Here is a 27500-nt window from a genome sequence, read left to right on the forward strand (position 1 = left end):
GAAAGTTCATTTCTATATACTTTCCGACAACATTAGGAACTCGGATATATAAAAAATATAGATCTTTTCTTTAAATAAATCACAGTAGATAAGAAAGTGAAGTATAGATTCAGTGCGTAGCAGTTTGTAAATGAAGGCGTTATGAAATAATATTAGGGTTCTCCAAATTCAAAACTGACAATCTATTTAGGTGTTGATGTCCAATAAAAGGTATTTTTGATAAGGAATTTTGACTTTTTGCTGGAAGGTACTTATTTGTAAGAATTGAATTTAATTATTATGTAGTAGATTTGACAACCGTGCAAATGGGTTTTCGTTATCTATCACTCCCGTGTGTTTAATCTTATCAAAGTATCCATTGATATTACTTATAAGAAAAAATCTAATTGTTTTTAATGTCAGTTAAATATGATCATCTTTCTTCCACTTTCGGGAATTTATGCGTTGATATTTATAGATTTACGGCTGCTGAATCTTACTCATCCACGAATTGCATTTATATATAACTATCCTCATGAATTATATATATATATATATATATATATATATATATATTCAAATAAGCCATATATATTTTTTTTGATACATTAATGTCTGGATTCTCTTAACGACCTCGGGATCAGAGCCCCAGGCAAAATCACACAAAGACAAGAGCTTGGCTCACCGACCAGGGTTCGATTCCCGGTCGGAGCCAAGCTCTTGTCTTTGTGTGATTTCGCATGGGGCTCTGATCCCGAGGTCGTTAAGAGAATCCAGACATTAATGTATCAAAAAAAATATATATGGCTTATTTGAATATATATATATATATATATATATATATACATTTATGTATATATATAACATATATATATATATATTTATGTATATATAATATATATATATATATATATATATGTATATATATAATATATATATATATATATATATATATTTATATATATATAATATATATATATATATATATATATATTTATATATATATAAATATATATATATATATATATATACATATATATATATATATATATTATATATATACATATATATATATATATGCATATGTATATATATATATATATATATGCATATGTATATGCGTATGTATATATATATATATATATATATATGTATATATATATATGCATATGTATATATATATGCATATGTATATATATATGCATATGTATATATATGCATATGTATATATTTATATATATATATATATATATGCATATATATCTATATATATATATATATATATAGATATATATGCATATATATGTATATATATATATATATATATGAATATATATATCTGTCTTTTTATCTATTTTCTAAAAAAATCTTCTATATACCCATATGTTTAGGTCTCTAACTATCTATTGATCTATGCGTCCATATATCTAAAAACAAGAATAATTAAACGATAGTATAGAAATTTTTTTTGCCAATAACTAAATGTTTTTGTAAATATTTAAGGAAGCAATGGAGGAAATCCATAAAGTATTATTTAGAATAACAGACATATCTATTAAAAAAAAAGTCATTATTCAATAATCATTTCGATCTATGATAAACTGAAATAAACCCTAACATCAATTTTACATAATAAAACAAAACTCTAAAACCAAATTACTTTACTGCGTTCGTTTCCGCAACATTTCTAAACTGAATTTCCCACTGACAGAACAAAACTCTTCGTCCTAATCAACCCTACACCTGTGTCCCAACGCCAGGCAGAAGTTTAGGGCTATAATTCATTACAAACAGAAACTGTTAAATCTGAACGATGGGAGAAACTTCCTTGGAGATCACGAGAATTTTTATTACGACATTTCAATTTCATATCGCTGCCAATGAGTAAAAAAAATCAAAACCTATAATTTCACGTTCTTTTCTCCGTGATTTAAGCCACACTATTTGTTTTATATTACCAATCGTATTATTATCAGCAATATGAAAAGAAATCCAACTACCAGTTGAAGTTCAGACAAACCTTACCCAAGACGGCAGGAAAGTAGTGGAACAAGATTCGATTCCTTTTTACTCAATACAAAAGGTGACAGATAACATATTACTGGGATACCTGTCAGAAAAAAAAAAGTGGTGGCAAAATAGCTTTGCTGTTAAAAAAGAAAATATATGCTACAGGCCTTAAAGGGCTCCTCGTTGTTAGCTGACACGCGTTGTATACTATAAAAAATAGTAGTACTATATTTTTGGGTTTATTGGAGGCGGAGTGAAGTTTGGATGTTACAAACCTCAGAATATCTAATACCTTTCCTTTTATTTTAACTTCCGTTCTTCCATTAATCGACACCTAAATTTGAGCTTTTCACAGATTTTCAGAGGTTTAAAGATCATGTGCTGTAGTTTTCAATCTCTCACCTTTCCAGAAATTTCCCACCGAACCCTTTGACATCTACAGGAAAGATTGGTCATATTTCTGTCAGTCACATATTTTCATTCCTACCTGAAATTTAGATGGAAATGGCTTGCACACCATGTGCTGTTGTGGTTGTTATTATTGTTGTTGTTATTATTGAATATTTATTGGTCGTTTCATATTGTGGTCGGGAAGTTCGTATGATTGGCCTTGATTTTAGTGCTGCCTTTGACCGTGTTAATCATGAGGCCCTTGTTTTCAAACTGAAACAGTTGGGAGTGGGTAGGTCGTTTCTTAGCATTATTATTGATTTTTTAAGTAATAGATCTCAAAGAGTTGTTGTTGATGGGCACCATAGTGATTATAGGAATGTGATATCCGGTGTTCCACAGGGTAGTGTTCTTGGCCAATTACTTTTTATACTATATACACATGGCATGTGGTTTGGCCTAGAAAACAAGCTTGTTGCATATGCAGATGATGCTACTCTCTTTGCATCAATTCCATCCCCTGAATGTAGATCTAGGGTTGGTGAATCCCTTAATAGAGATTTAGCTAGAATTAGTGCATGGTGCAAATTATGGGGTATGAAGTTGAATCCTAACAAAACTCAAAGTATGATTGTAAGTAGGTCAAGGACGGTGGTTCCTCAACATCCGGATCTCAGTATTGATAATGTTTCTTTAAATATGTATGACTCTTTCAAAATTTTAGGTGTGATTCTCGACAGTAAATTTACTTTTGAGAAATATATAAGGTCTGTGTCTTCTTCAATTTCACAAAAAATAGGCTTATTGAGAAAGTCTTTCAAGATTTTCGGTGATCAATCTATTCTGAAGAAGTGTTTTAATTCTTTCATTCTACCTTGTTTTGAGTATTGCTCTCCTGTCTGGTCTTCAGCTGCTGATTCTCATCTTAATTTGTTGGACAGAAACTTACGGTCTATTAAATTTCTTATTCCTGATCTAGATATTAATCTCTGGCACCGTCGTTCAATTAGTTCATTATGCATGTTGCATAAGATTTTTCACAACTCTGACCATCCTTTACATTCAGATCTCCCTGGACAATTCTATCCTGTTCCTAATACTAGGCAGGCAGTTAATTCTAATAGCTAGGCCTTCTCCATCACGAGGCTCAATACTACGCAGTACTCTAGAAGTTTTATTCCAGCTGTGACCAAGTTGTGGAATGATCTTCCTAATCGGGTGGTTGAATCAGTAGAACTTCAAAAGTTCAAAGTTGGAGCAAATACTTTTTTGTTGACCAGGCGGACATAGTCTTTTTATAGTTTATTTATGACATATTTTTTTTTGATGTTGTTGATAGTTTATTATATGATATGTCTGTTTTGACGTTGTTTCTTATTTTAGAACGATTTATTGTTAATTTGTTCTCTTCATTTATTTATTTCCTTATTTCCTTTCCTCACTGGGCTATTTTTCCCTGTTGGAGCCCCTGGGCTTATAGCATCTTGCTTTTCCAACTAGGGTTGTAGCTTGGATAGTAATAATAATAATGATAATAATAATAACAATAATAATAATAATATACAGTATATCAGTGCCCGGTTTTTAGGAATGTAATTTATTTGTAACTATAATTTCCTTCTTTACTACCGTTGTCAAAAGGCTTTCATGACTTGAGACATTTGCAAGAGACAGTTTATTTAATCTTTTCTTCTATTTTATTTTTTTCAATGTTAACTGAGTTGCCATTCCATTTTGATTACTCTACTCCTCGCCATGCTTTATAAAAGCTAAATGAAATTAATTTAATGAACTTGATGAAAAACACACCATTTTTCCTTGTCTCCCGTATAACAAAAAAAAAAAATAAATAAATAAAATAAAATAAATAAATAAATAATTTTGGGGGAAAAATACACGAAAAATATAACAATTACTCTACTATCTTTCATTTGACAACAGTTCATTTGTTAATTACATCAATCATTTCTATGTTATTGTTATTAAAGAGTAGCAATCAGGCTTGAAGTAGCGAAAGAGAATGAGAATGACAGTAATCATCGCCTAAAAGAGGAGGAATCTCCAGGAAACCAAGACTTCAAAATATCTTCATCTTGAATATAAACTCTTAACAACACTCTAAGATTCACTTTACAGAAGCACCATAAAACCGTTAAAATTCTTAATTTCATTTGATATTGTACCAACTGTATGTCACACGATCGTACATAGTAACAACATTTCATTTTGTGTATATATAATGCTTGTATCTTCCCTCTTCCCTTGCACTAAAAAGAACCTGAATAAACATGCCTGTTTTTCTTACCGTTAACTGTTAACCGACGCAGTGTTGGTTTTGAACAGGAAATTTCCTGTTGCATTGAGCTTTTGTATATAAAGGAGAGCGTTCTGTAATAAACTCACTCAATTGCTTTCATCCTGTCTTTGACTCACAACCATCTCTCGACCCGTCACATTGGTGACCTGAGAAGTCGACTCGCTCCTCCCGCTTTCCACCCCACTTCGCCCCTCCGTCGTTGGTACTATGGCGGACTCTACAGAAGTTAATGCTGTGGCGCCCCATTGAAACTTTTGTCATTCGCCAGCGGAGTGGCGTTTGCTTGGTTTGAGCGCGTAGAATTCCAGTTTCGCATCAAGGGTGGGACTTGCTCAACCACCAAAGCAGATTATGTTCTCGCGGCGATACCCGAGGGCATCCTCCCAGAAATATCCGACTGGCTTTGTGAACAATGAGACACCCCAATAGAGTATGACGCCCTCAATACATACCTTATGCAGCAGTACTCGCCGTCGCCAGACGCTCGCATGGCAAAGCTTTTAAGGCTATCGCAACAACCATTGGGTTACCAAAGGGCTTCAGGGAAATAACCAGTATAGCTTGCCTGCAACCTGCCACAGACAGCTCTCCTCGTAAGGTGAACCTACTTCGTGCCAGTCTGGTATGAACAGCAAAATGGTGTACTATTTATATTTGACGAAGGATGTGTTTTATATTTAAGGTAGCCTATGAGGCATTAAGGATGTCACCTGTTAGTATAAATATTTGCAAGTTACCCAAGTAATGAATCCTTTATTTGGACACTATATTTTGTTGGTGATTGGTGTATGACAATTTGGTTTTGTAGTATGTTTTTTTTTTAGTTGTCACTCCCTCTCCTCTTTCAACATAGGTGATCCCATATGGTGATAATCAATTATTGATACAGGTTGGTCTTATGATCTTAGTCCTAGATGAGGACTTGGTGCAATTATTTGGTGTATGGTGATAGTGATACTTTACATTTGCTAACATTTTTAATCCATTTGTTTGTTGTTTATATTATATTTCAAGTGTGTATATTTTATATTTGATTCACTTAACTTTTAACGTAAATTTTTGCATTTTTGTCTTGAATTTTGCACTTTTGTCTTCGAAAAAAAAAGTCTTTTTTTCTCTCTGGGTGAGGAGGTGTGAGTAAGCCTTGCGTTTTTTTTTTTTTTTTATAAAGTATTAGCTTACTTAGGTTAGTTTTTAAGTTCTTCTTTCATTTTTGAAGGCTGTAAAGTTCATGGTTAGTTCGCCTTCTTGTTATTAGGGGTCTCCTCACTCCAGTGGTATTTTTGTATAGTCTTATTGACTAATCCTCCCTGTTTCTCCCTTCCATATTTTGGCTCTGCTGAGTTGACTTGAGACCGGGTTTCCAAGCTGCAGGCAGTTGGTATCTGCACCTTGAATTTTGAGCCTATTACCTCTTGGATGTACAGTAAGTCTCTGAACAAAAATATATCTTCACATCAGCTAGCCGTTACTTCACATCTCTGCCATTTCATTATTGCCTCTGTTGCAGTACTTGCCAGAGGGGCCTCGCTTGACGACGGTAAGGCATGTCATTCATTTCTTGTGAAGTATTGACCAAGATTACTGGGATCCGGCGTCCATGATTATGAATGAGTATGATTACGGCTATGCTGCAGTGTCAGATTTCTCTTGGAGCTCGATAGTGGTATTGAGAGTTGCCGTCCGCTCCCCTTATTGAAGTACCTAGGGGAGGAGACCTTCATCATCTCATCATCCTTTAGCATGTAAAATTTAGGTTATTCCTTTCTTTTTGCTATTTTCTATTCCTCTCTGGACCCCCTTTCCTCCTTTAGAGGTTGAATGTGTTGACTGATAATTTGGGTATATGTTTTGTAAGTGGTATTTTTTATTTATGTTAAAGATGAAGCCTAGTTATTACTTTCTGTATTTTATTGGATTGTAATATATATTGGTTTTTATTTTATTGTTTTGTTATCCCCCTTGAGTTATTCTTGTGCTGCATTTACCTGGGCTTGCTTCCACCTTTGTGGATTGCTGCCTTTTGAACACCTAAGTATTGATTATTTATGGTCCTGTAGACCTACTGTGTTGTGGTCTAAGGAGGCCATTACAATATATACATGCATATACAAACACACACACACACACACACACACATATATATATATATATATATACATATATATATATATATATATATATAATATATATATATATATATATATATACATATATAATATATATATATATATATATATATATATATGTATATATATATATATATATACATACATATATATAATATATATATTTATATATATATATATATATATATACATATATATACATATATATATATATATATATATGTATATATATATATATATATATGATAATAATAAATATATATATATATATATATACATATATATATATATATATATATACATATATATATATATATATATATATGTATATATATATATATATATATGCATGTATATGTATATGTATATGTAAATATATATATATATATATATATATATCTGTCTTTTTATCTATTTTCTGAAAAAATCTTCTATATACCAATATGTTTAGATCTCTAACTATCTATTCATCTATGCGTCCATATATCTAAAAACAAGAATAATTAAACAATAGTATAGACATTTTTTTGCCAATAACTAAATTTTTTTTTTAAATATTTAAGGAAGCAATGGAGGAAATCCACAAAGTATTATTCAGAATAACAGACATATCTATTAAAAAAAAAGTCATTATTCAATAATCATTTTTATCTATGATAAACTGAAATAAACCCTAACATCAATTTTACATAATAAAACAAAACTCTAAAACCAAATTACTTTACTGCGTTCGTTTCCGCAACATTTCCAAACTGAATTTCCCACTGACAGAACAAAACTCTTCGTCCTAATCAACCCTACACCTGTGTCCCAATGCCAGGCAGAAATTTAGGGCTATAATTCATTACAAACAGAAACTGTCAAATCTGAACTATGGGAGAAACTTCCTTGGAGATCACGAGAATTTATATTACGACATTTCAATTTCATATCGCTGACAATGAGTAAAAAAAATCAAAACCTATAATTTTACGTTCTTTTCTCCGTGATATAAGCCACATTATTTGTTTTATATTACCAATCGTATTATTATCAGCAATATGAAAAGAAATCCAACTACTAGTTGAAGTTCAGACAAACCTTACCTAAGACGGCAGGAAAGTAGTGGAACAAGATTCGATTCCTTTTTACTCAATACAAAAGGTGACAGATAACATATTACTGGGATACCTGTCAGAAAAAAAAAAGTGGTGGCAAAATAGCTTTGCTGTTAAAAAAGAAAAAATATACTACAGGCCTTAAAGGGCTCCTCGTTGTTAGCTGACACGCGTTGTAAACTATAAAAAATAGTAGTACTATATTTTTGGGTGTATTGGAGGCGGAGTGAAGTTTGGACGTTATAAACCTCAGAATATCTAATACCTTCCCTTTTATTTTAACTTCCGTTCTTCCATTAATCGACACCTAAATTTGAGCTTTTCACAGATTTTCAGAGGTTTAAAGATCATGTGCTGTAGTTTTCAATCTCTCACCTTTCCAGAAATTTCCCACCGAACCCTTTGACATCTACAGGAACGATTGGTCATATTTCTGTCAGTCACATATTTTCATTCTTATCTGAAATTTAGATGGAAATGGCTTGCACACCATGTGCTGTTGTGGTTGTTATTATTGTTGTTGTTATTATTGAATATTTATTGGTCGTTTCAGATAGACTGGGATTTATACAGTATATCAGTGCCCGGTTTTTAGGAATGTAATTTATTTGTAACTATAATTTCCTTATTTACTACCGTTGTCAAAAGGCTTTCATGACTTGAGACTTTTGCAAGAGACAGTTTATTTAATCTTTTCTTCTATTTTATTTTTTTCAATGTTAACTGAGTTGCCATTACATTTTTATTACTCTACTCCTCACCATGCTTCATAAAAGCTAAATGAAATTAATTTGATGAATTTGATGAAAAACACACCATTTTTCCTTGTCTCCCGTATAACAAAAAAAAAAAAAAAATAAAAAAATAAAATAGATAAATAAATAATTTTGGGGGAAAAATACACGAAAAATATAACAATTACTCTACTATCTTTCATTTGACAACAGTTCATTTGTTAATTACATCAATCATTTCTATGTAATTGTTATTAAAAAGTAGCAATCAGGCTTGAAGTAGCGAAAGAGAATGAGAATGACAGTAATCATCGCCTAAAAGAGGAGGAATCTCCATGAAACCAAGACTTCAAAATATCTTCATCTTGAATTTAAACTCTTAACAACACTCTAAGATTCACTTTACAGAAGCACCATAAAACCGTAAAATTTTTAATTTCATTTGATATTGTACCAACTGTATGTCTCATGATCGTACATAGTAACAACATTTCATTTTGTGTATATATAATGCTTGTATCTTCCCTCTTCCCTTGCACTAAAAAGAACCTGAATAAACATGCCTGTTTTTCTTACCGTTAACTGTTAACCGACGCAGTGTCGGTTTTGAACAGGAAATTTCCTGTTGCATTGAGCTTTTGTATATAAAGGAGAGCGTTCTGTAATAAACTCACTCAGTTGATTTCATCCTGTCTTTGACTCACAACCATCTCTCGACCCGTCACATTGGTGACCTGAGAAGACGACTCGCTCCTCCCGCCTTCCACCCCACTTCGCCCCTCCGTCGTTGGTACTATGGCGGACTCTACAGAAGTTAATGCTGCGGCGCCCCATTGAAACTTTTGCTTGGTCTCAGCGTGTAGAATTTCAGTTTCGCATCAAGGGTGGGACTTGCTCAACCACCAAAGCAGATTATGTTCTCGCGGCGATACCCGAGGGCATCCTCCCAGAAATATCCGACTGGCTTTGTGAACAAGGAGACACCCCAATAGAGTATGACGCCCTCAATACATACCTTATGCAGCAGTACTCGCCGTCGCCAGGCGCTCGTATGGCAAAGCTTTTAAGGCTATCGCAACAACCATTGGGTTACCAAAGGGCCTCAGGGAAATAACCAGTATCGCTTGCCTGCAACCTGCCACAGACAGCTCTCCTCTTAAGGTGAACCTACTTCTTGCCCTTTTGGATACGCCGTTTACCTGGACCTGTACGCGCTGCCATACCTGATGTCGATAGTTTACTCATAAAGGACTTTATGACCAAAGCCGACGCCCTTATGGGCAGCCACCTCGAGACCTCCATCAACGCCTCCATTCCTGAAAAAGAGGAGCCTATTCAACGTCAACCAAAGCTGACGTGAATGCCGTAGGACATACATACCTACCCTGTGAAGTGCTGAAGCGACAACAAAGCCACCCACTACCAACCACTCGCTCGCGGCCCAACCAACGACTTCTACAGCCACTTACTACCTCCCATCCACCAGAGTTTTGCTACTAGCACTTCAGAATGGGGGTAACCGCGAAGAAATGTACCAAGGATTGTCAATGGCCAAAAAACGTGTAAATAGGCTATCGCTCGTAGCAATGGCCTCCCGTGTTCTTATTCTTTTCTTTTTACATGATGCAGGAACGGGCATGCGATTTTTGGTAGATACAGGTGCTTGTTGTTCTCTTTTGCCAAGGGAACTCTTCAGGACACGACGTAGTCTGTCTACGTCTGCCGACGTCCGCTTGGTAGCTGCATATAATGGCGTGCTACTGTTATAAGCTCACATTGAGTATGTGTTGTTTCAGATGTATGTAAATAGATAACTGAATACATCTTAATAGCTTTTAAGTATTTATTCTATAAAAAACAACAGAGTTAAATATCTCCATCACTGGAGGAAGCTGGGTTGGTCCAGATGACCAATTCTGGTGAAGTATAGATATGAACTGACCAACTTATCGATATCACAGATATCGTATGCTCAGTTTATATTAGTCACGTCACAAACTCGGAAGACACCTGCATCCGGTGACGTCACAAACTTTCACACGCTTGAGACAATGTGTTGACGTTAAGAAGAATGTCACATTGCCGAGGTTTGCATTTGTATGTCCTGTTTATGATTTTGAATGACTACAGCAAGTCCCACGGTTAGCTCCTTCAACCAACATGACATATTACGTCATTTGTTTTAAACATGTAATATTAACTATTCTAACTATTACCTTAGCTCGGCCAGCTATCTCAATTTTTTTTTTTTACAAAAATTTAACAAGCCAAAACATGGTTACTAGGTGTGACTGAACATACGTATTATTCTTTGTTTAACTTTAGCCATAATCAACCGAGGACGAATGTCCAAATAGGCACATTAAAAAATAATAACAATAATGCATATAAAAAGATATTACCAAAGCAAAAAGAAAAATGCATGATAAAACCAAGATCATATATATGGTACATTGCTAGCAAATGATTATATGGTACCAAAAAAAAACTTACATATGATTCGGTACATATGATTCGGTAAGTTGATAAAAAATAATTGTTACCTTTGTCAGAAACATAATACTCAATTTTTTAGTGCACAAACACGAATTCCTGGTATGTACACGTACCACGGTTTCGTACATATATATATATTTATATATAGGGCTGATATATTTTATTAGATGCCCATAGATTCTGTTATATATTTTTTCTCTCTCTTTTCTTTTTTTTTTAACATTCCGGCTTATATATTTTTATTAGATGCCCAGAGAAAAAATGATTTATATCTTTTTTTTTTTAAATGTGTTTTTAAATGTATTTTTAACAATGCAAATGTAGAAAATTTCTTTAATTACATACTACTAGCGTACTAATCAGCTTTTCATACAAACTCTTCCCGACAAATTACTCCTTTAGCGAATGAGGTGGCCACTCAAACGGCTTTGAATTGAATCAAATAGGGAGTATTGTCGGGGCTAGGCGAATCGTTCCTTTTTAGCTGCTTGCTGTGCCGTAACCTACGCCAAACAAGGATGTTCACGGCGATAAATATCACCACCGTTATACTCAATCCAGCTAGTAGTATGGGGTGAAGAATTTCCTTATAAGTCGGTGACAGGTGGTCCTTTTCGGTTAACTTCATCAACCGCTTGGCAACTTGTCTGTTGTACGGGAGAGGAAGTGCTGGCATTGTAGAGGTCCATGTGAAGTTCGCGAAGTAGGCTCGTTCTCTGATGATTGTCCGTAGACCAGTCACCATGGAATTCGGGGAAGTCCCGACACAACCATCTGCTGCGACGAAGATATGGGTGAAGGACGTGGATCCATCAGGGCATGATACATTGAAGCCGTCCTTGTCGTATCGTATCCACGAGCCATTGTTCAGTCTGCAATTGAACTCATTATTGTCAACTGGATAAAGCTTATCCAGACAATTTTCACTTGTATGGGAGAGAGCACCGTCTAGCACTATACCTAACTCGCATGAATCCATTAAGTTTTTATGGAATTCAAATGAGTCAGCTGTACATATTTTTCTATCCATTGCGTCTGAACAGTGAGTTAATTGATTTAAGTCTTTAATAACCGTATATGTTTCCTTGTCTGGGGAAATCAATACGTGTCCTGTCAAACTGGATATTACTGGATTTGAATGATTCGTCATGAAAGTCGGAAATGGTGATATCCTGTAAGATTGCCAGGCATCAGAAGAATCAAAGGGAATTGTAATCATAATCTTGTTATTATCTACGTTTACTGTAATTAGGCTGTAATAAAATTCTAACCTATGTTCGTCTAACAAAGGAACATAGCCTAGTTTATCCCTTCCCTTCTCCAAAATTAACTTTAAGTAACTTATAGGAAACAAATGGGGCGACAATACACCTTTAGTTGCTAACGTGATAGCTTCTACATAATCCTTGGATTTCTCAATGAAATGTGTAATTTTGTTATGTATGTGATCTGTCTTTGAATCATAATATGTTAATGTTGCCAACAAATCCTGTACTTCCATAATTTGAACGATATTATTTGAATGTTCATTTAATAGATCCATAATTTTATTGATTGAAGCTAACTTATCCTTTAGTTCTGACATAATCAATTCATCTTTATGAGTCAAGAACTCAATTTTCTTATTTTGATTACTAATTTTAAGACGATTGGAGATTCCTAAACCTAAACTTGCAACAGACCCAAAGATGCTTAATGCAGCATAAATAAACGGATTCCGTCTTTCTTTATGTTCGTGTCCTACAGTCCACATCAAAAGGTCATAAGCCAAAGATCCTGTCTCGCCAGTCTTATTTTTCAAGTCATCAGCTAGCATCTCTGCAACTTTTAATGTTGATCCAAGCAAACTCTCTGTAGTCAAATGAAAATGTCTTCTATGCAACTCATCCAATGATGCAGAAAACCTTGAAATGGCGGTTCTTAAGCTAGTGACATCATTCTCTTGAAGAAAAATTGCTTGCATATGCACTTCAACAATTACGTTGGTTGACGTAATAAAAATGTCTTCTTGTCTTTCAACTATATTGCCATATTTAAAATATACATTTTTAGTCTTAGAGCTCATCCCATACGAGAAAAATGTCTGAGCGAACAATATCACTCCCAACAACAAAAAATTCATTTTGGAAACCTGTAACGAGAAAAAATATATGTAATTACTCCTGTATTAAAAAGAAAACTTTTAATCACATAAAACAAAATAAAATTTTCCTTCACTTCTTTTCCTCTCTTTTCTTTTTAATTTCTTATGTGAGCCAATGGTACTATTCTCTCATCTGTGGGTTGGGATACGTTTTGAACTCTAAACCTATTGGCCGTTAATGTTTCCAAAATGTTAAATGGGCCTTCAAACTTAGGTGTTAGTTTATAATTGAGCCCTTTTCGTACATTGATTTGAATATAGATGTTATGACCCACGGTATACGTTTTAGTTGGTTTCACTATTTTATCATGATTCCTTTTCATTATGATTTGTGATTCTTCTAAATTCTTTCGAAGGATATCATATCGACCTATACTTGCATTTATACATTCTTTTAAAGTATTTGATAGATTAGTTGTAGGTGTTAATACATGGAAAGGTGTTCTAACTGGGGTACCATACAATGCTTCATGCAGTGACATTTTAATTGATATATGATACGAATGATTCAGAGTACTCAGTGCCGCCGGTATTGCAATATCCCAGTTGGGGTCTGATCCCTAGTGTTACCCTCAATATATTTAATATCTTCCTATTTGCTCTTTCCACTAGCCCATTCGACTCTGGGTGATATATCATGGTATTTATTTTCTTTATGTTGAGGAATTCACGCAATGAGGTAAGAAAGTGATTATTAAATTCACCACCCGAGTCTGAGATTATCATGTGTGGAATTCCATGTTTACAAATGTAACACTCGTAAAACTTCCTAGCGCATTCAATCGCAGTTTTAGTTTTAAGCGCTATTAGTTCTGTATATCGAGTTAAAGCATCTATAATTACTAAGAGGTGCTTATTTCCTCTGTCTGACTCGTAAAATCCAGTTAACAAATCTAAATGTATTCTTTCAAAGGGTTGATTGGGCACAGGATAAGCTCCTAGGCTGACAGGTGTTTTCGTATGCCTTTTGTTTTCCTGACATGTGCGACAATTAGCTATGTGTCTTTTTATATCTGTAAGCATTGTATGCCAATAAAACAATGATTTGGCTTTCTGTGACATTAATGAGAACCCAGGGTGTCCATGTAATGGATTTGAATGCAACCAATTCAGGACAGTGGAAATAAGTGAGATTGGTACTACTACCTGGTCGTTAGTTACATGTGGTGTATTGCGGGTTTTCCTTGTCACAGTCCTACACAGAATATTATCTTTGATTATAAAATTCTGCTGCTTATACCTTATATATTCCTTTTCTTTATGATTGCCTTTCAAAGCATTTATAATTATTTCTATTTTCTGATCTTTTCTTTGCTCAGTCTCTAACAATTCAGCGCTCCAGCCTAAATCTTCTTGTTCAGATATTGTTTTTACAATAGGCATGGATGTTGATATATTTATTAATTCACCTAAAGGCTCCGTACAAGATGACACGGGGTTGCGTAATAATGCATCCGCAATGATATTTGCTTTCCCAGGTAAATACCTGATTCTTGCGCCAAAATCTTGAATGATCAAATGCCACCGAGTTCGTTTAGGGCTGTGATTCAAGCCTTTAAAGAACTCTGTTAGTGGTTTATGGTCAGTAAGAACCTTAACGGGATATCCGTAAATTATGAACTTAAAATGCACTAGCGAATTAACAATAGCTAACCCTTCCTTGTCTATTACTGCATACTTACTTTCGGAAGTTCTCAATTTTCGAGAATAGAAAGCTATCGGGAAAATTGTTTATCATATTGCTGAAGCAATACCCCTCCTACTCCTAAGTCTGAGGCGTCTGTTGCAATGAAGAATTCCTTACCGAAGTCAGGAAATTTTAAGATAGGAGAACTACACAGTTCATCTTTCAAAGTATTAAACGCCTGTTGATGTTGCTCAGACCATATGAAATCTACGCCTTTCTTCGTAAGATCAGTTAAAGGAGCGGCTATTATTGAATAGTTGCGTATAAAACGCCTGTAATATCCACTACAACCCAGAAATTGCTGTATTCCCTTGACATTAGTAGGTATGGGAAAATTACGTATAGCCGACACCTTATCATGGACTACTTTAAGACCTTGGCTTGACACCATGAAACTTAAATATATTAATTCTGTTTTGAAAAATTCACATTTACTAATCTTTACCCTTAAGTTATGTTGTCTTAATCTCTGTAGTACTAGTTCTAACTTACGTAGATGTTCTTCTAAGGTGTTGGAAAAGATTACAAGATCATCCATATAGGCATGCAATATATCCCCTAACAAGTCTTCAAATACTATGTTGATCATTCTTGTAAATGTTATAGGAGCACAACGTAAACCAAAAGGCATCCGTAAAAATTCATAATGTCCCCTGGCTGTGCTGAAGGCTGTGTATGGGATACTATCTTCTTCTAATGATATCTGGTGAAAGCCTTTAAGTAAGTCCAAACTGGTAAGATATCTATTCAGACCTAACAAAGACAAAATATCGTCAGTACATGGCACTGGGAATCGATCAGGGATCGTTTCCTCGTTTAGACGACGAAAGTCGACGCAGATACGCCATGTTCGATCTTTTTTCGGTAAAACTATTAAAGGAAAATTATAAGGGCTGTTTGATTTTCTAATGACTCCTTCCTCTAACATTTTACCTACTTCATCATTTATTTCATTCTGGAATTTCATAGGGAGTCTGTACAAGGGTACATATATAATTTTCTGCTTGTCCTTTAACCTTATTTGATGCTCGATCACATCTGTTTTTCCTAAGGATCCATCCGTAGTGGAAAAGACATCTTGATATTTAGTTAAAAGTTCAAAAATTTTCTGCTGAATCTCTTCGTCTTGAATGTCCTTACTGATTTTATTTTTAATAGATCACAAAAGGGATTCATCCGCAACTGATTGAGAGTGATTGATTTCAGCAACGGTAAGAATACGATGTTTATAAACTTCTACATCCAAGATATGTTGATTTTTGTGAATTACTAAAGTGTTATTTAAATGAATACAGACCTCGATATTACATTGCTGATGTGAGCCTACTGTATAAATAGCTTGTGTGACAGACAATCCGTTAGTTTTCAAAGTATCGGAAAGGATTAATATTTCAGATCCCGGTAGTGTTTTCTTTATTTGCACTATTAAATTCGAAAGTATGTTTGGTTCGATAGATTGCGTGCAAGATGATATTACGGGTGAACGAGAATTCTGCTGGGTCGCGTATATTATTTCTTTATTAGTGAGACAAGTTATTGGTTCTTCAACGTACGTTACGGTTACATTTATCGTCTCCTTTTTATCCAAAACTGATTTTAAGGTATTAGAAGACTTATAGAATTTCCCTTTTATATACACGCCGTGCTTGGCAGGAGCTAAGATAATGTTTTGATTTCCCATAGATGGGTATCCTATAATTACAGCTGGATACATATTAATGTTTTTTACAACAACAAATGTATCGGCAAACGTGCGATTACCGACTCTGAACTGAATATGAGTTATGCCTATGACGTTTAATTCATTATTTCCTATACCTGAAAGTCTAATTCCTGATTTTTCAATCGGAAAGTTCGAAAACAACAAATGATGTATCTTCCAATCCATAATATTATGTGGACTACCAGAGTCAAAAAATAACGTAAAGGATTTGTGTACTAAATTTACAGCATATAAGGTTGGCCGTAACTCATTTTGGCTTATTATTGTATGAATTCATTGCAAATCTACGGGAGCATGCACTGTTTTACTTAATTCGGCCGTGTGTTTCATACGAAAATCTATTGTCTCACTATCATCTGATAAAACATTAAACTGATTATTCAATATCATTGATGTTGACATGAATGACCTTGACCCAACATCACTCTCTTCCCCTCTAGAGTTAACTGTGGTATTTGCTTTGCTCTGCACATTCTGAAAATTAGTCTGACCTTGCGAGGTCTGGTTTGACGGCCCAGGCTCAGCGATATTTGAAGAAGTGTTTGTTTGTTTTGGACTCTGAACTGCATTGACATTTGGTTGTTTCTTCTTATTGTTAAAATTAGGATTTTTCTTTTTATTTCCATATGGAACTGACTGTGGAATTGACTGTGTATTTCTAGGATATTGTTGTGTCTTACGTGAGTAACATTGACTATAAGAATGTGTTGCAGTGATGTGAATTGAGCAAAATTTCGTTCTGCAGTCTGCGCTTATGTGACCTTGACGTTTGCAGTTATAACACGTCAATCCCGCTACTGGACTGTTAACTACGTTCACTGTTTGTGGTTTTGTTTCATTCTTTGCAAAAACTTGAGTTAACACGGGATCGAGATCTGGACACTTGGACATGTGTTTCTTTATCTGTTTATAGACATCCAATTCCGTACTTGCAGGCGTTAACTTCTTATCAAAACACCGCACTAAAGTTTCAGGCAACATAAGTGTCATGCAATTCAAATACATTAATCATAAAAAATCTTTCACGGAGATGTTATCGTTAGTAACCCAAGTGGAATTACCTAAAATGTCCTGATATTCGTTAAGCCTATCAGCTATGAGAGCTGCTCTCTCAATAACATTAAGCCAATTCATAGTGGCTTAATTAAGTGTATTTCGTAACGTTAATACTACATCCAAGGCTTCTTCACCCCCATAGATCACGCGTAACCTAACTTTGAAATCATCCCAAGTAACTGCTTCTTGAAATGAAACACCTCTTAAATACGCACTCGCATCCCCCTTAGAAAAATCTATAAAACTTTTAGCTTCTTGTAATTGTACAAAAGGGTCTACGATTTGTTTGGCATTTAAATGGGCATCAACGGATGAAATCCATGACTCCACATTTTGTGGCAAGAACCCGTTGACCCGACCTTGAAAAGGAAGGATTGCTGATCTGGCATTTACAAGCGTCACAATTGGAGGAGGATAGACTGGCCTACACCACTAGGTCCAGGGGAAGGGCTGACAGGAGGAGTCATGACTGCTGTATTTTTTTTTCCTATCTCTTTGACCCCTTGCAATTCTATCAAATTATCTATATGAGTACAGACGCCAACTGCGTAAACGCATATGTATAATAAAATTCCCCAAACAATGTTACTAATCCCAAAACATTTCCCGAGAATTTCTGAAATAAAAAGGAATTAGCACAAAGAAAGAAAAATTCTAAATGAGAATTCGGAATTTCCTATAACAAAGATTAGCAATTCACTCACCCCAGTAATAATCGACTAACGACTCGTGATAACTACATTTCATTGCCCAAACTGGAATGAATCCAAAAAATCTGTACTTAGCTTATATATGGATCTGCGTGATGTCGACACGTCCTCTCTCTCTCTCTCTCTCTTGATGTTTTGTTAGCGATGTCTCGTTCGAGTTTCTTGTTGTTTGTAGTTCTTCCTGGATATGTTTCGCAATTGTTGAATGCCAGTCCTTGGGTTTCCTAGGATGTTGATTGAAGATTCAGGTTGTATTCTAACATTTGTTGATGTTAGCTGTTTCGTTGGACTATAATACTTAGTCAAAATTGTAGATTCATGTAGATAATGTTGAGTTCTTGAAGATCTTTCTCAGGTTTTACAGCTTTTATGTTGAATTCTTGAAGATATTTCTCTGGTTTTACAGCTTTTATGTTGAAGTCTTGAAGATATTTCTCTAATTCTTAGAGTTTAACCGTTGTCTTGGAGTTTAACCGCTGTCTTAGAGTTTAACCGCTGCCACCATTTATTGGCGTGCTACTGTTATAAGCACACATTGAGTATGTGTTGTTTCAGATGTATGTAAATGGATAACTGAATACATCTTAATAGCGTTTAGGTATTTATTCTATAAAAAACAACAGAGTTAAACATCTCCATCACTAGAGGAAGCTGGGTTGGTCCAGATGACCAATTCTGGTGAAGTATAGATATGAACTGACCAACTTATCGATATCACAGATATCGTATGCTCAGTTTATATTAGTCACGTCACAAACTCGGAAGACACCTGCATCCGGTGGCGTCACAAACTTTCACACGCTTGAGACAATGTGTTGACGTTAAGAAGAATGTCACATTGCCGAGGTTTGCATTTGTATGTCCTGTTTATGATTTTGAATGACTACAGCAAGTCCCACGGTTAGCTCCTTCAACCAACATGACATATTACGTCATTTGTTTTAAACATGTAATATTAACTATTCTAACTATTACACATACGGATCTGCAATACCCACCTACGGTTACGAGAACCTCATATCATCGTTTGGGAATGGTAAATTTAATTAGAAGTTTCTTGTTGCCGATGTCACATTGCCAATCCTGGTGTAGATTTCCTCTCTCATTTCCATCTTCTGGTTGATGTCACCCACCGACAATAGATCAATGCAGACTAGTACTTGTCAACACCTCTTCAACCCGCCTCTTCCAACCTAGCTCTCCATATCAGTGCACCCACAGAGGCCTAAGCCCACCCATTCACTTCGTACCTGGATGTTTTCCCTACAGAACTTCGCCAAACGCACACGGCTCCTGCCAAGCACGGTATTTATCATCATATCAAGTAGACGGGACCCACAATCCTCGCAAAATTCAGAAGTCTGGCGCCGGAACGATTGGCAGCCGCCAAACAGACATTTGCTGAAATGGAGGGAATCTGCCTTTGCCAAAAGGCCTCCAGCCCAAGGTTGTCACCCTTACTCATCATTCTGAAGAAAGACAGCTCCCTCCGTCTGTGCGGGGATTAAAGGTGCCTGAACATGCAAACAGAACTGGATCGCTACCCCCTCCCAAACATTGCCGACATGACCTTCTACCTGCACAAAGAGAAGGTTTTCTCTACGCTCTACCTCCAGAAGGGGTATTATCAGGTGCCTATTAACCCAGAAGACATCCCCAAGATCTCCATCACCAATACGTTCGGTACATACATATACAATTACTCCGGTTTTGGCCTTCGAAATGCAGGGGCAACGTTTCAGCGTCTCATGGATTGCATCTTAAGGGACCTCCCCTTCTGTGTATGTTATGTCGATGACATACCTGCGTTCTCCTCCTCAAAAGAGGAACACTTCCGTCACCTGTCTATCGTGCTCGACCGCCTGCAAAAAAACGACCTTATAGTCCGATGCGACAAGTGTACCATTGGAGCCAACGAAATGTTGTTCTTATGGCACTGCCTCACACCTGAAGGAGTCCATCCCCTCCCTGAAGAGGTAGCAGCCATTCAGGACTTCCCCGCACCCTGTACCATCAAAGCTCTGCAGGAATTCTTAGGCATGATCAGCTATTATTACTGTTTTTTCCAGCCATTGCCACCACTCTTGCTCCCCTCTACATCTCCCTCAAGGGCAAGCTAAAAGACCTGAAAGGGGGTCCCCTTCAAGAAGCAGCCTTCTGCAATGCAAAAAAGCCCCTATCAGCCACTACGGCTCTCACTTTTCCTATCCAACATGCCCCTCTCTTTCTCTCCACCGATGACAGTGACGTCGCAATTGGTGCAGTACTCGAGCAGGTGTTCAACGGCTTGCCCCACCCATGGGCCTTCTTCAGCAGAAAACTGTCCAAGGCAGAATAGGGTTATTCTTCCTTCAATTGCAAATTGCTGGTGGTACACTTGCCTATCTGTCACTTTCGCCATTTCTTAGAAGGTATGCCCTACGTCATTCACACAGACCACATGCCTCTTGGGCACGCCTTCACTTGACAGTCTGACGCCTGGTCTGCCCGCCAACGCCGAAATCTATCTGGCGTGGCTGAATACAATTGCACCTTTCACTACGTCCCTGGGAAAATAAATCCTGTTACCGATGCCCTGTCAAGAAACACGTTGGCTGACGTTCAACTGGGATTGAATTACAACGCTTTGGCTGAAGCCCAACGACAAGATCCAGAGTATTAAGCATGTAGGACATCCTGCACGTCCCTCCGTTGGGAAGACTTCCCCCTTGAAGATTTCAACACTACCCTCCTCTGTGACTTCAGTACTGGTAGACACGACCTTGGATTCCTGCTCCTATGCGCCGGCAGGTGTTTGATTTCATTCACGGCCTTTCACATCTCTCGGCACAGCGGCTGAAAACAAAATTCATTTGGCACGCCATTTCTAAGGATGCTAAGTATTGGGTCCGCGTCTGTACTTTTTGCTAAACTTCCAAAGTGCATCGACACACGGATTCAGCAGTGGGCACCTTTCCTCAACCTCAGTGTCGTTTCGCACACATTCACATCGACGTTGTAGGTCCCCTATCCACATCAGAAGGATATTGTTATCTTTTTATCGTAATCGACCGCTCCACTCATTGGCCTGAAGCCATTCCCAATGCCCGCCTCATGTACATCTGCCTTACTCTCAGGATGGATTGCAAGATTTGGTATCCCTGAGCATATTATTTGTGACAAGGGGACCACTTTCACCTCTCAATTTTGGACATCATTAGCAAATCTCCTGGGCATCACCCTACATCACACAACTGCCTACAACCCGGCTGCCAATGGAATGGTTCAACATGTTCATCGCACCCTCAAAGCAGCTTTGATGTCCCGCTGCAAGGATTCCAACTTTTTTACTCAGCTTCCCTGCGTCCTCCTGGGACTATGGACCACTCCTAAAGAGGCCCTCAATGTCTCGGCCGCTGAAATGGTGTATGGCGACACATTGGTAGTCCCTGCCAAATTTTTTCCTTCTACAACCTCCTCCAACGATCTCAAGCGCACACGTCATGTCGTGGGAATATTTACTCCAAGCCGCCAGATTTACAAGCCCCCAGCGAAGCATCACATACCAACGGACTTGCACTCTGCAACGCACGTCTTCCTGCGCAACGACACCAGTAAGCTGCCACTAACGCCCCCTCACACGGGCCCTTTTCTTGTGATTCGACGCAGTCCGAAAGCAGTTCTGCTAAACATTCGGGGCAAAGAAGACTGGGTCTCCATTGATCATCTAAAACATGCTTATCTCCTGACATATGACCCGCCTACACTTCGCCTCTCTAGATCAGGGCACCCTATTTAACATGTAAAGTATGTCATTTCTAGGGGGAGGGGGTGGCATGTTCCAACTGTGTGTCACACGACCGTACATAGTAACGACATTTAATTTTTTTTTATATATTATACTTGTATCTTCGCTCTTCCCTCGCACTAAAAAGAACCTGAAAAAACATGCCTGTTTTTCTCACCGTTAAATGTTAACCGAGACAGTTTCGGTTTTGAACAGGAAATTTCCTGTTGCAGGTAGCTTTTCTATATAAAGGAGAGTGTTCTGTCATAAATTCACTCAGTTGCTTTCCTCCTGTCGTTGAGTCACAACCTTCTCTCGGCCTATCACAATATGAATCGTAAATTTATACATATCAGCAACTCATACACACGCTTAGAAAAACAAACATTCGCATGTACAGTATATATATATATATATATATATATATATATATATATATATATATATATATATATATATATATATATATATATATATATATATATATATATATATATATATATATAGCATTACACCCTCCTCTGTCCGATTATCATTTGTCTTAATTTGGTAAGGATGGAAGTGCAACTTTGTTTGTATAAATAAAAGAAAATTAAGACAGTCTTAGCTGAGGCAACATGAAGTAGGGAAACAGATGAATTCTTTTTCACTCCATGCAAAAAGTGAAAGGGCGCATGCACAATATATGACGTTTGGATTCATGATAAAAGCAAGAAAGGTGTTCGGGAGATAGTCCTGCTTCCAAAAAGAGAAAAGAAAGAGCTTATAGACTGCAAAGGTTCCTATTGTTTTCAGCTTGGGGGTGATGACTTGAGATACAGCATTCATTTTTTTTTTTTTTTCATCCCAATCTTCATCGAATATTCAAATGTTCAGTATACTTACCTACTAATTGACCTCACAATTAGTATTTACAACAGTTACTTTTTATAACTGTTGAGACGTGTAAGCTAATACTCATACCTTTCGCTTAACTCACTGTCGATAAAGTGATAATAAATATCCTTCTTTTATTTATTTTTTTTTCAGTTGTTGTGCATTAATTTAGTTCATCCTCCTCCTTATTATTATCCTCTTAACAATAATAATAGCCACTAAATATATTTCATCAGATGACTCACGAAAAACTATGCTTTGTTATAAAAATTTACATTTAATTTCTATTACTATCATTGTCAGATGAAGAAATCTAAATTAACTGAGTTGTTAAAAATATGAAAAGAACTATATTGTTATAATATGATTTTTTACTTACTTCCATTTGATCAACATTAATTCCTTTAAAAAAAAAAAAATTCTTACATGAAATTATGAAATAATCATTAAAACAAAAATAGAAAGCATTACCCCATTGACTAAGCAAAAGAGAATTCGACGAATAAAATATCAACATTAAAATTGGCGGTTAAATTTCTATGTAAAAGTTTCTAGAATTTATTTCTTCATATTTATACGCTCCTATCCTGAAACCACCAGATGCATTTAAAAAAAAAAAGAAAAAAAAAAAAAACAACCATTGTTTCAGAACAGAATATCATTCCTCCTTCACTTAAACCAGATGGATTTGTCACTCACTGTCCGAAGGAGAGGACAACTCTTTTGCCTGAAGTGTTTGATAGGAACCAGAGTAATGAGAAAATTGACCTTCCTCATTCCAGTTTTCCTAAGGTTATACTTACTCTAGCTATTCGATCCCTTGGAATTAAAGCTCTCTTGGCGGACCTAGACGCTTATGGAGGTGTTTCTTCATAAAGACTACAGATTTCTTAGCTACTAGGAAGCTCTTTTAGCACTTGTTACAGAATTGGTAATGTTACTGTATTATGTAAATGCGTTTGTGGCAGCTCATGTCTACATGACTACCACCCAATTTCCTTAACTCCAATATCATATAAAGGTTTTTTTCCAAATAAGTTTGCTGAAAGTAATCATCTGTTTCTTATTTTGCAATTTGGCTTTCCTAAAGGCCTTGGAGCATGTAAATCCCTTCTTACAATATCCAATGCTGTATAAGAATCTCTTGATTGTGGTCAGAAAATTCGTATGATTAGCTTGAATTTTAGTGCTGCCTCAAACAGTTAACAGTGGATTGGTCTTTTCATAGCATCATTCATTTTTAAAATAACATATTGCAAAGATTTTTTTTTTTTTTTTTTATGTTCACCATAGTGAGTATAGTGATGTGATATCTGGCTTTCCTTAGGGTAGTGTTCTTGGCCCAATAATTTTCATACTATGTACACATGACATGATGTTTGGCCTTAAAGACAAGCTCGTTGCATACGCTGATGATTCTACTCTATTTGCATCAATTCTACCTCCTGAATGCAGATCTCGGGATGTCAAATCATTTAACCAAAATTGGTGGTACAAACTATGGGGTATGAAGTTTAATCATATCAAAGGTGAAAAAATGATTGCACGTATGTTGAGGACTGGCTTCTCAACATCCGGCTCACAACATTGATAATGTTTCTTTAACACTGCATGACTCTATGAACATTTTAGGTGTGGTAATTGAGTGAAAATTTGCTTTTAAAAACACAATGGGTGTGTTTCATCTACAACTCCAAAAAATAATAGCTTATTGAGTACGCATTTTAACATTTTAGTTGATCAGTCTATTATGAAGGAGTGTTTTTATTGTTTCATTTTACCTATTTTCGAGTATTGTTCTCCTGTCTAGTCTTCCGCTGCAGAATTTGATATTGACTTGTTAACAAGGAACATCCGATCTATTAATCTCAGGCACCGTTGTTCAATTAGTTTGTTATGCTCGTTGTATAAGATTTATCAGTATTTAGACCAACTGTTCCATTCAGAACTTCCCTGACAGTACTATCCTGTAATACTAAATAATCGGTTAATTCTAATAGTTAGACCTTTTCCATCATAATGCTTGATAATACAGAGTATTCCAAAAGTTTTCGAACTGGTGTTTTAGATTACCTAATAATAATAATAATAATAATAATAATAATAATAATAATAATAATAATAATAATAATAATAATAATAATAATAATAATAATAATAATAATAATAATAATAACCAAATTCCAAATTCTTATTTTAACGATCTTCATTAACCAAAGTTATGAATCTATTACTATTTTTTCTATGCAAATTATATTATTATAAGCGTTGATTATAGAGCTAGGAATATCATTTTAGTTATCGAACGATTTTTTCTTAACCTTTTCATGATATCCACAATTCTAGAGTCAATAGGTAGGTCAAGACTTCTAATGTTTTGAAATATTGTACAATGTCCGAACATACTTCCATCTTACTGCCGATTAATACAATTATTACATAGTTTTTGGTGGGGAAGTGTTATTCCATGTTCAGTTAGGGTCTCTCTTGTCCAAGTGTGGGCTTTCAATTCATACAAATACGCTTTATCTATCTTTATAGTTCGTTGTCGGTTTCTCTATTTTTCTACCTATCTATCGACTGACGCATGTATCTATCTGACTATCTAAAACCAAGAGTAACAAAGAGATAAAATAGGTAGATTATCTTATTCAGTACACATATGGGATGTTACATATTAACAAGTTTAAACTAATAAATTTGTATAAATTAAAAGAGCGTGGAAATACTTCAAAATTTCTTTTACCTAAGGTAAATGTGTATATGAATAATAGGAAAGTGAATAAAAAATAGTTAATACTTTTCAACAAATTATTGTCAGAATCATCGGAAAATAAATCTCATCAATTGACAAGCATGATTGATCAATGGTAAAAAAAAAGGGTGGTGATAGGAAACTATCATCCGTTTTACCAATTAGAAATAAACTCTAAAAGGAAATGAATTTACTGGATATGTTTCCGCAACATTTCCAAACTGCATTTCCCACTGAAAGGGCAAAACTCTTCGTCCCAATCAATCCTACACATGTGTCCCAACACCAGTGAGAAATTTATTGCCAAAAGTCATTACAGACAGACACTATCAAATCTGAACGGGGAGAGAAACTCCTCTGGAGATCACGAGGAATTTATATTACGACATTTAATAGATTTATTTCAGCTAGCAATGGATAAATCGTTAAAGCCTTAAAGCTATGCTCTTCTTGTTCCATATGACCGATCAGTTCATTATTTGCCTTACCAAGAGAAATTCAACGAGCCGTCGCTTGATTAGACCCCCGCAGCTAAGACGCCATGAAAGTAGTGGAACAGGGAAATCGTTTTTCTTTTCCCCTATACTAAAAGTAAAAGGGCTCATGCAGAAAATATGTCACTGGGATTTATGTAAAAAAAACAACAGAGTTGGTCAGGAAACAGTTCTGCTAGAGAAGAAGAAAAAAGAAAAATCCTACAACATGTAAAATGGTCAATGCTTTTACTCGGAAACGCGATATGAACTCCAAAGAATGTTTCATACAAGAACAAACTTTTTGGGTTTGGGATAGACTAGCTTTCTTTTATTCTGTTATTTTTCCGCACTTAACGGTTTTCACAAATTACTTGTCTGTTTCACACGCATGCGTATAAACTGACTTATAGACCTCCCGTCTTACAAGTAATATTCAACTCTGACAGTCACCTGTTTCTATCTTTATCAAGAAGAAAATATCATGCACACTATGCATTCTTATTATTGTTATCCTTGTTGCTATTTTTGCTATTGAAGGTTGTCTGGTCCTAGAAGTCATACTTAAGTTCTTGATTATCAGTATTCTATTTTCTTTATAGATTTCATTTACTTGGTTATAATTATAATTTCCTTATCCACTACCATTTTTATAATAATTAGTGGCGTCTAGCAATATTAAGAGACGTTTTTTACATTTTATATTTTACTTCAATTCGTCTCAAAGTACTTCAAAGTTTTAATCATCTCATACTGTAAAACGCTACATAGTCTTAAATACATAAATTCAATGAAATGTTATCTCTTGAACGCTAAAAATAGGCATTTTCTCTCATGTTCTAAGTCTGAAGAAGGAAACCTTATGAGAAAAACTTAATGATCCCCTTGGAATGTTCCAGTGACGTTTACCATTCAATTCATTTTCATTTGGCAACTGTTCCTTACTTGGAGACATCCATCTTTTCCATTTCCTTATAAAATGTGCATCAGTACATCGTGTGAAGAAATAAATGATGCCAGAAACGAATGAAAAAGTGCACACTAATAAAGCGTTTCAATTTATAAAATAGACTGGTGGTGAAATATCGATTAAAGGTAGTTTCCAAAATTATTTTCATAATAAATGCAAAATTTTCCTTTGACAAACCAAGATCCACCT

The sequence above is a fragment of the Palaemon carinicauda genome, chromosome 4 (assembly GCF_036898095.1).
Source record: "Palaemon carinicauda isolate YSFRI2023 chromosome 4, ASM3689809v2, whole genome shotgun sequence".
NCBI lineage: Eukaryota > Metazoa > Arthropoda > Malacostraca > Decapoda > Palaemonidae > Palaemon > Palaemon carinicauda.